Here is a 12,262-nt window from a genome sequence, read left to right as displayed (position 1 = left end):
CTTGTTGCAATCATTTGGGAGATTGAAACCTTGCCAACTAAAGATGTGCATTTGAGTGTTAGCCATCAAAGTCTCAGCTCAAATTAACACTTGAACGCCAAGTTTGCTGTTTTATCCGTTTTGTGCACTCTCTGTGAGTTTGTCACTAAACTGATTTTGCAACATTTCGTCTCGTTCATTCGCTCTCTCAACACTGTTGTAAGTTCAGGTTGGAATTCTAATCTTCTTTCCTGCCTGTCAGAGTGGAATGAGACGCTATGTTCTATGGTAATTATTGCTTTTCTGGATGAGACCCCTCTTAATTTGTAAAAGCAATTTAGAATCACCCTGTAGGAGAGATAGTTACCCTGTAGGAGAGATAAGTATATATCTATATATAGAGAGAGAAAGATAGAGATAGTTATACTTTTGGTTCTCCTGATTGCAATAAAAAGGCGGCTGCACAACTACCCACCCCTCATCCGGCCAATTTATTTGTGGCCACAAATGTACGGCTTTTATTTTCGCAATCGTTAGTGGCAGTCATGTACTTCCAATTACAGAAGTGTTTTAAGTGACGAAAATGTTCATGATTTGGCGAATGTCAAACTAAAAAAAAAAAAAAATTATTCGACAAATAACGAAATCTTTTAACACTGTCTTTTGATATTTCGAAAAATTTCGTACTTGTTATGAAAAAAATAAAATTATAAAAAATTTGATTCCCTTGCGACAAAAATTGACCAAAATATTTCATCTCAAAATTTGGAATTGGAATGATGTCATTTTTAAATTGTTTCGAGAAATCGATTTATTAAGTTAAAGTAATTCGAGGAAAAGTTTAAATGAAGTGTAGGAATCATATGACCATTTAATTCACACACATGATATATAATTACATGTATACATGTGTATATGCACACTTATTTTTATACTTATTATAAACGTGTATTGGCGTTATGCTTGGCGTATATACACAAATCAATATTTGTTAGCCGTCCTAAAGTTAACCTAATCTACTATCTACCATTCTAAAGTTAACAATTATTACGCTACCTCAATATTAAAACGGCGATTAAGCAACTCTCATGCCCCATGATTCAAAATTGAAATAAAATCACAGAAATTATGTTCATTGAATTGAGAGAAAGAAACTGTGTTACGGACGATTACAGCATCCGGTAGGTAGCGCTGCCAATACAGGTATGTAGGCTAGGCGCCCAAGGTTGGAGGAAAATATATCGTTTTCTGCGAATTCGATTTCTTAGCATTCTCCTGCATCGCTCTTTTGGCGAATGAAATCACCAAAGAATAAGAGAAAAAAAAAATGAAACAAAAGGAAGAAAATGTTAGTTAAAGATGGTTCTGTAATTTAGCTCCTGCTCTTCAACAAAAACTAAAATTTCAAAATATATATATGACTAATTAGATTTTAAGTGAGTCTTCCCAAAAGTGAACTAACTATATTCTTATTATAATTTAAGAATTTGAAAGTGAATTATTTTTACAGCTAGAAAATAAGTCATTTCATTTGTGAATGAATAAGCGAATTAAATGGGTAAGTAAATTTTTTGTTTATAAATAATTTCATTTATAACAATTCATTTCAAGTCAAAATAGATCTTAGAAATAAAATATGCTTCAGAATAAATTGAGCCGTTTTCTTTAAAAATGGTATAAGTCCACTTAATATTATACGGAGATATTTAAGGGTTTGTATTTGAATTGCTTGAAAAATATTCGTATACGCTAATATTGTTACGCTCATTTTACGTTTTAAAAATTTTATCAGTTTTATTATTAAATTTTAAATTAATTTAGAATTAAATTTTAAATTAATAATGTGATACTTTTTAAAGTATTAATTAAAAGAAATTTATACTTTTGATGACCTCAATCGGAAAGTGGTGAACACTTTCAAAGCCAATAAAAAACTAAAATCATAAATTTATGAAATACTGAATATGGGATTTCAATCGAATCGAACCAAATTTTTATTAAACATACATTATTTTCATAAGAATCTCATTTCCAGATTCTTTTCTTGTTTCTGTTCATTGGGAGGATTTCTGTAAAATAATGAAAACTAAAAATAAAAAAAATAAAAAATAATAATAACAAAATATCAAGTTTTCAAATTTTATAATTACATTTATAATTTCCGATACACAGTCTCCCGTGCTGGAGATAAAAATGTTTTTTTTTTTTTTATTTTTTCGTACTGTGTTGCCATTGCTCGCTTTGAAATCGTTAAGTTTGTTAATCAAAAATTCGTTAAATTTTTACAAAATAGGAAATAGTTAATAAAATAAATTCCAAAATTAGGCTTCCAGATGCCCATATTCGAGTGGAGGACAACGTTATTCAAAATTTGATGTTTCTAGGTACCATTGCTTTTTCACAATGCGAGAAACATACATACATTCATGCATATTCTTCATTATTTAATTTCTTTAAAGATAATGCAGGGCTTTACTATTTAGTGGCAAAAATTTGAAAAGTGATTCGGACTTTTATAGTGTACCAACGCAAAATTCCAAAACGAAATTAATAGCCCTTCTGAGCCTCTGGGCCAGTAATAAAATATTAAAATTAATTAAAATGTAGAGAGGTATGTAATAGAATAAGAGTTTATTTTATAAACACATATCTGAATAACTGTCCGATTATGGTGGCGTTATCCATTTCGAACGTTATATAATATAAAATGCACCATTGTTATAAAATTAACAATTGCTAATTTTAGGGGCGATCGTAATTATTTACTTCATGTTACGTAAACAAACAGAACACATTACTAAATTTTATGTTCTACAATAAACGGGCGAAGTACCAAAATTCCAGTGAACGAACGAAAATTTTTATGTCATTAACAATGTTGCCACTCATGTAAAAACGAAGTAGAGAAATTATGTAGAATAATTATTGAACTAAGTCTTTTCGGAAAGTGGACTTTTAAAGCAATTATATTTGTAATTTCATTAATTACATTTAATTTATATTGAGAAAGTGATGAAAATCTTGAAGGCTATTTTGAGGTTAACTGTTTATAGATATAAAGTTCATAGCAGATTGCATTTATTGTTAAATCCTTAACAAACTTTTTGTCAAAAATGGACTTACACCACTTTCAAAGAAAACGGCTCAATTGTTGCTTGGTCTGGCAAATTACCAATGTTTCGTAATGACTGCGCAAGTCTAACCTGAGGCAAACTGGTTAAAGCTATTGAGAATTACTAGTTTTGTGCAATATTCGATTCCTGGTAGGTGAGCATTGCTTCGTAAGTTTGGTTTCATAATAAAAACAAAAAGGAAGTGTCTTAGGAATCCTCCAATTAAGTTATTTCTCCATTGTTATTTTCATTACTTTCGCGGATATATTATCGTCGTTGATAGAATCTTTGTAGTAGACGTGGATAAATAACAATGGATCCCTTTCAAATTTTTTAATCTACATCTAATTTAAGATGCAAAAAAAAAAAAAAAAATTAATAACATGTTCTATGTCATACGCAACGTAAACAACGTAACTCAAACGTAAAACAGACCAAGAATTGGGATATTTTTAGTTTGGTTTGGCTTATTAGACTACGGCAAAGCACTCGAGGGCTATCTGCCTGGTGTCCGCCGATAACATCGCGGCGAAAACATCGCAGACGAAAACGTCGCGGAGAAAACAACGCAAGGCGAAAACGTCGTGCTACAAAACATCGTGGGAGAAAACATCGCAAAGAGAAAACATCGCAGTTCTAAAACATCGTGGTACAAAACATCGTCGTCGAAAATAAAGCGGTTCAAAAACTTCGCAGTTTAAAAACATCGCCGTCGAAAATATCGTGGTAAAAAATAAAGTATCTACAAATCATCGCATGACGATAACATCGCAGACATGCTTTTTTCAGGCTTTAATAACTGTAAATGGATATTCCCATAATGATTTGTGAGCGCAAAGATGTAAAGAAGGATAATTTTTACTTTCATATTTTTTATTAAATATTAAATTTTTGCTGAGAAAATAAGAAGGAAACTTAAGCATAGAAAATTAATGCAACTTAATAGAATTTTAAATCGACATAGTTAACTAACAAAGACCATTAATAAATAATTTTTTATAAAGATTTTACAGGTAATTTTTCATAAAAAGTATAATCTATTAAGTTGCATTTAATTTTCTATGCTTAAGTTTCCTTCTTATTTTCTCAGCAAAAATTTAATATTTAATAAAAAATATGAAAGTAAAAATTATCCTTCTTTACATCTTGCGCTCACAAATCATTATGGGAATATCCATTTACAGTTATTAAAGCCTGAAAAAAGCATGTCTGCGATGTTATCGTCATGCGATGATTTGTAGATACTTTATTTTTTACCACGATATTTTCGACGGCGATGTTCTTAAACTGCGAAGTTTTTGAACCGCTTTATTTTCGACGACGATGTTTTGTACCACGATGTTTTAGAACTGCGATGTTTTCTCTTTGCGATGTTTTCTCCCACGATGTTTTGTAGCACGACGTTTTCGCCTTGCGTTGTTTTCTCCGCGACGTTTTCGTCTGCGATGTTTTTGCCGCGATGTTTTCGGCTGTAACCATCTGCCTTAAGGGAGGGATGCCTTCGTGGAGGACCTTTTTAAGGGAAATTGGCTCGTATACACGTTACACACGGGGAAAACCGCGAAAACCCCCATGCAGCCAGCCCGTTCGCGGGATTCGAACCTGGGATCGAACTACCAGCGTTCAGGGACGTTACCGCTCGGCCGCTGGTGGGCTCGAGATATTTTTAGAGTTTTCTTCATATGCGAGGTGATAACAAAAGGGTTCTTTTAATTCTTCATAAAGACAACTTTAGCCTCGAATTCATTTCTACAGTAAATTAATAACAGAAGAACATCTAATAGTCCTCACTGAAATGAGTTATTTTAACTATGTTGTTCAAAATTATTTTGCTTATTGCGAGATTATGGAAGATTCTGTAACGAAAATGGTTCCTATTTCCATTATATATGTAGAACATTAACAGAAATTTCTGCAAACAGGTCATTCGGAGATCGGACGAAGATCATATGTTGTGTTTGAGTTTCAGAGAGTAAATGCCTACCTTTCACTCAAGGCAAATATCAGGGACATTAACAGAATCAGACTTACTTTAAAATGTTAGGATTTTAAAATGTTGAAGAGATACGTACACTTGTCTGTAGGGAATGCAGTGTAGCTAAGTGAGCTGACTTTAGTGGGTCAGCACTGACCAGGACAAATATAGCGGTGCCTCACACAACGAACTTAATTCGTTCCAGGAGCAAGTTTGTTATGCGAAAAGTTCGTTATGTGAAACGCGTTTTCCCATAACAATACATGTTAAAAAAATAATTCGTTCTGTAGCATAAAATATGCTAAGATGACATAAAAAAAGATAAATTTTTTGTTATTATTTTTATTTAGATACATCTAAAAACATAATTAAAAAAAAAAAAATTTAAATTTTAAGACAGACTAAGTAGAGTCTACCGAATCTTGCACATCTTCATCCATTTTCTGCTTTTTGGCCAATGGTTTCATGAAAAACCTGTCCAAAGTCGTTTGTTTTTCTCTTTTCTCCAACATCTGCGGGAAATAACGGACAAGAGTATCGGAGTAAAGATCGTTGATCCTGTTTGCTTCAGCTGAATCCGGATAGTGGACATTGGTAAACTCCTGAACTGCTTTCCATTTGACAAGGATGTTCTTGATGTCAGCAGTTGGGATTGGTTGATAGTTTGATTGTTGCTCCTCGTTATCAGATGACGCTTCCCTTTGAGCATTGTCCTGTTGCTGGACCAGAAGTGCTTGGAGCTCGTCAGTTGTCAGCTCTTCTTCGTGTTCCTCAATAAGCTTCTCTACATCCTCTTCCTCTACCTCTAATTCCAACCTTTGGGCCACTGTGATGATGTCCTTCACTACTTCTGTGTCATCAACTACTGCTTCTTCCTGGGTCCACGAAGGCACAAGCATCTTCCAAGCAGTAATGAGGGTCCTTTGTCGTGCAGTCGGACAAAGCGGTCGTGGAAGCTCGGGCGACTTCGTTGTGTGAAACGAAGTTCATTGGATGAATCATGAAATGAAGTTCGTTGTGTGCAGCGTTCGCTGTGCGAGGCGTTCTTTATGCGAGACACCACTGTAGGTGGCGAGTTTTTGAATGGTGCCTCTATGAATCTATGTGTTTGGAATGAACCAGGGTGCGTTGATAATTTCCCGTAAGGCTTTGTTCTGCATTACTTAATTTTGCTTTAGATTCGAGGAGAGCCGATCGTTGTGTTCATTTGTAGAGAATAAGCTTGTTGATAGTTTTCAGGTTGCTGCGTCTTCCAAGGATGGGCCTCTTTGTTACCAGTATGATGTTCATTTCCTTGACAGTTGCTCTAAGGTATTGTTAATTTTTTATTGTAAGAATGAGTCCGAGGTATTTTGCTTCATCTTTCCTGATTGATATAATCATCGAAGAGAACTGGGCTAGTTGGACTAAAATTGGAATAGCCTTTCCGGAATATTATTGCTTTGGACTTGTCGGTGTTAACTGCAATTCTCCATAGCATGAGCAGATTTCCAGCTGACTTCGGGAAAGCTTTACTTTGGGTTGCACGAAGCTGCTCAGTATCTGCTTTCCTCTCTCTTTACTTTACGTTACGTTATGTTATGTTTAATAACTATGCTTTATGTTTTATAGTATTTCGTTCCCTGGATTATCCTTTACAAGTTCTTAAACGTCCTTAATGTTCTCCTGTTGATTAAATAAAATTCGGTGTTACTTAAAATTAGGCAAAAGAGCAACCTTATGTTTAACGTAGGTATAATTATATCTGTACCGATTTTGAGGGCAAAGAAATTAGGAGAAAAAAAAATCTGTAAAGAAGATATCCTGATAAGGAAGCCATTATACATGATTTCTATTTCGTATATCAGTAATTTCGGGTAACTTCAGACGAGGGGCGTAACGAGGGCAACGGAACCTCCGAAGCTTTTAAGTACATATGTCGTGTCTGTACTTAAAAGTTTATGTTAGGAGCACTAATGCTACAATTTTATAAGGTCTGAAAAGTTTTCATCCCTCTAGTGGGTGGTAGATACGGCCCTATGTGCAAAACTTGGGTGGGTAAGCCTATGCTCAATTCTCTTACAAACTAAGGAAGTTCAATACATTTTTCCTTAGATTTGAGGAAAAGTTGCACAGTTTAGCAACTCTGCCTTTGAGGGTGCCGGCGGCAACTCCTCTGAGGCGAAGTTTCATCCTCTGAGACTTAAAATGAGGAATATAATAAATAAATAAAATAAAACAAAAAATAACTTAAAAAGTGGCTTGCATTGAAAATGTTTAGATTTATTGTGGGAATGGACTTCAAGAATCAATCTTTCACTTATATATGAAATTGAAAACTTTTTCTGAATGTGTATTTCAGCTGCTACTTCTGAGAGCAGCTTTTCAATATTGAAGCTGGTTAAAAGCTATTTTTCATCGACAATGAGACAAATATGGCTTAACGGTATGGCATAAACATTAACTTTTATAAAGCTGTAAAAATTCAAAGCTTGAAAATAAAAGTTTAGCCTTTTTTTTTTTTAGTTAAAAGCATTTTTCAGACCATCAAAAATTACAGATTACCTGTTTTTTACTTCCTTGTACGAAGTAAAAAGGAAGTATTGTCATCGCGAAAAGTTTCAGACAGCATATTTCAACAAAAATATCCATTTTGACCGCTATCGAATGCAATTTAACGATATTTATTTTTGCGTCATATCTGTACGTAAGGACAGAATAAAATACTCTTTTCCTTCAAAAAAATTATAAAACTGCTTTAAAATTAATTCTGAAGAGAATTTTTCGTGGCGTCTGTACGTTCGTGCGTACGTACGTATCTCGCATAATTCAAAAACGAGTAGACTCAGAACGTTGAAATTTTGTATATAGGACTGATATAACATGTTAGATGTGCACCTCGTATTTTGGTTGCAATCGGCCGCACCAAACGTATATAAATATATTTATATATAGATCCACTCTGTTACCAGGCTCAGTGATCTCAGTTTCTTTACTCTTATATGTTTGTAAATTGTACATTTTTTGCTTTAAAAATGATTGAATTATGTTGTTTTTATCTTCCGGTTAAGGATTTTATGCCTTTAGTAAATCTGTGTGCAATATGTTTAGAGTCATCAGCAATTTTAAAGTTGTTTAATTGCCGCTAAGCCTGTTTTTAATGGCGGCCATTGATGTTTACATTTGAAACAGGACACTAGTGGATTTGTTGCCAATCTAGAGAAACTTAGCTTCGCAATAACAAAGATAACGCATTCATTTATTATTGCCAATTAAATCATGCTTAATTCTTTCTGGAATTTTTTTCGAGGAAATAAGTGTTTGAGATTTACTTCGTAATTTTTAATATAGATATTTTGAGTTTCTATGTATTTTTGCCTTCTCGCGAAGTGAGAACTGAATTAATTAAATGAGAAATACTCAATCGTCTGTGAAAAACTGTTTCTGTTTTGTTTTGTTTGCTTAATTTCTTTTATACATATTTCTAGCTTTATTATAGTATTTGAATAGAACATGTGGCAACGATTAGATAATTCTTTAAATGATATACATTTTGTGCATTCTGAGTTATAATATGGACGAAATATAATACTGGTAAGTAAACCTAGCGCCAGAGTGTCGCTATGGTAAACAAAGTGAATTTTAAAGAATGGATTTATTCTATTGTGATTTATGCGCTTTCGGCGAAGTAGGTTTAATTCAATCTAATAAGTTTAAATAAAATGCAAGAAAACATGCGTATAATTTAATATTCCGTACAAGGAAGTCATGTGGTGGACACATCAGATTTTCTTTTATATGTATTTGTCTGCTAGATATGAAGTTAGTTATCGTGAGGGAATTGCAAAGCAGGATACGTTGATACGTCTGTCATTATGCAGTTTTTCTGCTGTGTAGAGAAGTTGTTCAAACCCGAGAAAATGTTTTTACAATGGGATCCGCACAAACTGGTACATATACAGACACTCAGCCGTTATACAGCATATCAGCTCTTTCCAGTTTCCTGTCATAATAAGGAAGTCATCACAAATAGGAGCCTGGAATTTAGCTCCTTACGCCTATGAACTAATAATTAGTTTCAACAGACGCCTGAGTTGGAGGCCCATCCGCATCTAGGTGTTGGATCGTTTTCCGAACTTTGAAATAATAATGAATACGGTGGAGATGATAAAGAAAAGTCCATAAACTTCCAGTGATGACAGAAAAATCGTAGAGGCGAAATGCAGATTTTTACAGTCCAGGGTGGTAAAGATAGAAACTGACGATTCGTCGACAAGTGGTCTGGTCTTGGAATAAGAGTCAGGAGTTATGTAAGCAGCTGATTTCCCGACACTGGAGGCTAAATATGGAGAAGATTCTGATTGGCGGAGAGGTGTGTGAGCAAGTCACCTGCAGGATACGAGATTTTCCCGGCTATACAATTTAGAAGGAAAGTCGGAAAATTTGGGAAACGAGAGAGGGGAAATTTCGAGTAAGATAAGAATTAGTGTATGAAGCATTTTATCGAAAATACGGGAAAAGAACTACAGAGTATATTATTCTAAGTTTAATAAATGGTGGATGAGAAGAATTTGAATTAGGTATTTCAATTAATTATCATAACTTGTATTAATTTCTTCAAAGATAAGTAACAGTTCAAGATTAATGAAGGATCAGGATAAAATAGTAAGGAACATTTGATTCTTTAAAGATAAGAAACATTTTGTGTATGGGATATTGGACTTCTTGAAGTTTTTGGAGATTACAAAAACTTCAAGAAGGTCAAACTTCTATCTATTGACATTCAAAACTTCAAACTTCTATCTACTGACAGTTTTTGGAGAACTGTCAATAGATAAGTTATCAGGTTCAGTGTTCCTCCTTACTTGCTTTGGGAACATTAAATGTCCTGACTCGGAACAGGGAGCTTACTAAAGCTATGTTCAATAAATTTGGGAAGTAGACAATACACACAGGAAGGGTATACGAAACCCTTTATTTTTCTCTCTTTACAATGATTTCCGGACTTCGGAATACAGAGACCAACCACTTGTGGTCTGAACGTAAGAATATAAAAATATTAGCTAAACTCTAACTAAACTAACTTTGGATTAATCAAACAAGTGCCTAACTCCAAGATTGGCCGTATATTAACAAAAAGCCGTATGTAGTACAGAGAACTGCTAACACTACGATACGTTTAAAATTATCAAGAGGATTAAACCTCTGGCCTTGAAGGCAACCAGCAACCGAGTAAAACTACTATGGCAAGCGGCCTGCTTCTAATAGCTCCTTCCTCTCTCTTGCTTGGCAAAAAACCACAACTTAAGTACTTGGCGTTAGCAAGACAAATTTGCATAAATAAGTTAAAGCTTTTAATTCTGGCCGGAAGTAGAAAATAAGAAGTGATAGTAAAGATTTGAAACAAAATAAACGTTAATAAAACTTAGGATCCTTACAAAGTTAATTCTGAGAGTTGATTGTTGGCGAATACTTTTTATAAATCCTTGATTGGTTGGAAGAAGCTCGTAATTCCATCAGTTAGTGTACCTCGTAGGGCATCAGAGTAAGTTTTTTTTCTTGAAGTTAGTTTTTGAATTTTCATTATTTTCTGAATTCTTTTAAGTTTCGTGCGTGTTAAGCTTTGCGTATTTATTGTAGTGTTTCGGAGAGACATTTTTGTCAACGTTTTGATTTTGTGTAGTCATATTATTTGACTTATCTTTTGAATAGTTGGAACATCTCCAATATGAAGCAACGTGTGTTTGTCCACAATTTACACAGGCGGGTGTATCAGTTTTCCCTGGTTGGGGGCAGAGGGCCGTTTTGTGGAAATCACCCCATATGCGGTCAGGTCGTAAATTTACAATCCCTTTTTTTCAGGGGGAGAGGTGACAAGGAGGGGACAATCTTGCTCGGGATCTTCAGAAAATGTGGGGGTTGTTTAAACATCTAACTTCTCTACATTGAGTTTTATACAGAGGAAAATACAAATTGAATTCTTCGAATGAATGCAATTTTGTACAATGAAAATGTATTACTTAACGATAAACTGTAAGATAAATAACATCTTTTTTTAAAAAGAATAAAATTTAAAAGAAAAAATAAAAGAATTACAAAATATTGCAGAAATTACATAAAATAGCGAATAAACTTATTCGGCACAAGCTCGCTAAATGTAAAACAAATTGTACAGTCAGAAAGCTCGCCTTGTCACAGAAATATACTGTTCATCGGGTTTAAAGGTTATTCAGAATAACGTGCGAAATTCAGTGAGTAACATGTATTTTCCTTTGAACGTATAAACTAGCCAAAAAAAAAAAAAAAAAAAAAAAAAAAAAAAAAAGGAGGGAGCACTTGACAATTAGATGCAAATTTAACAGACGGATTGAAGGAACCCTACTACAACCTACCACTTTGTGTAAGCATTTTCGTGGATTTCCTTAAGGTATGTAAATATGAGCCCATTTTCCCTAGAAAATTCTCCATGAAATCATGCCTAGCCAACACTCATATGTTTGGCCATATTCAACACAAAATCATTCTTAAAATGATTAATTAATTAATTAATTTATTAATTATTAAGAATTAATTAATTATCTTAAGAATTAATTAATTATTAATTAATTCTTAAGATGATTAATTAATTAATGTTAGATGATACAAAGCTTTTCAAAAACCAGGATACTTTCCGTAAACAATTAGTATTAATAAACGCTGTTCAACTGGAATTGGGTTGGATTATTTGTTTATAGCAGTGCTTTTCAGCCGACTTACATGTACCTGCATGTATTGCTTAGAGGGGGTGGAAGGAAATTCCTGAACGAAAACAATGTAATAATGAAATGTTAATAAACAAATAAATATAGCTTTTCGTATCCTATGTAATTTGTCTCCATTCTGATACCATGTGCATCCTTCTGATATACTGATACTGAATGAGACCTCAAAACACTTTTCTTTTAAAATATACCTCCCCTTATGATCCCTGACACAGCCGTTTACTTTCCCCTTCCGTAATTAACGTCAGTCTCCTGCTCTTGACCGCATTTGCAAAGCCACCGTTTTGTGGTCCCCAGTGCACTAAATTTTAGCTCCTTTACAGGGTCGAAATTTGGAAGTCCACAAACATATTTAAAAAAAAAAAAAAAACAAAGGGTGGTGCAAAACAAAACGAGCATAATGCCATCTGTCGAAGGAAATAGCAAAAACAACATAAAAAATTAAGAACTTATAA

The 12,262-nt window shown here is 33.7% G+C and overlaps 2 protein-coding genes across 2 annotated transcripts in view; one reads left to right on the top strand and one right to left on the bottom strand.

Annotated features, from left to right (window-relative positions):
- The window catches only part of LOC118196852 (glycerophosphocholine cholinephosphodiesterase ENPP6-like), a 765,277-nt gene that overhangs the window by 703,830 nt on the left and 49,185 nt on the right, over nt 1-12,262 (bottom strand). The window lies entirely within an intron of this gene.
- The window catches only part of LOC118181042 (beta-1,3-galactosyltransferase 5-like), a 63,332-nt gene continuing 52,406 nt past the window's right edge, over nt 1,337-12,262 (top strand). Inside the window, exon 1 of the mRNA XM_035350116.2 lies at nt 1,337-1,537. The gene's annotated coding sequence lies outside the window, so the exon portion shown is untranslated. The remainder of the gene's footprint in view (nt 1,538-12,262) is intronic.

Source organism: Stegodyphus dumicola, chromosome 12 (assembly GCF_044657685.1).
Source record: "Stegodyphus dumicola isolate Sdum_Otavi_A_Nest chromosome 12, ASM4465768v1".
NCBI lineage: Eukaryota > Metazoa > Arthropoda > Arachnida > Araneae > Eresidae > Stegodyphus > Stegodyphus dumicola.
The sequence above is the reverse complement of the archived record's forward strand: the minus strand, read 5'-3'. Positions and strand labels throughout refer to the sequence as shown.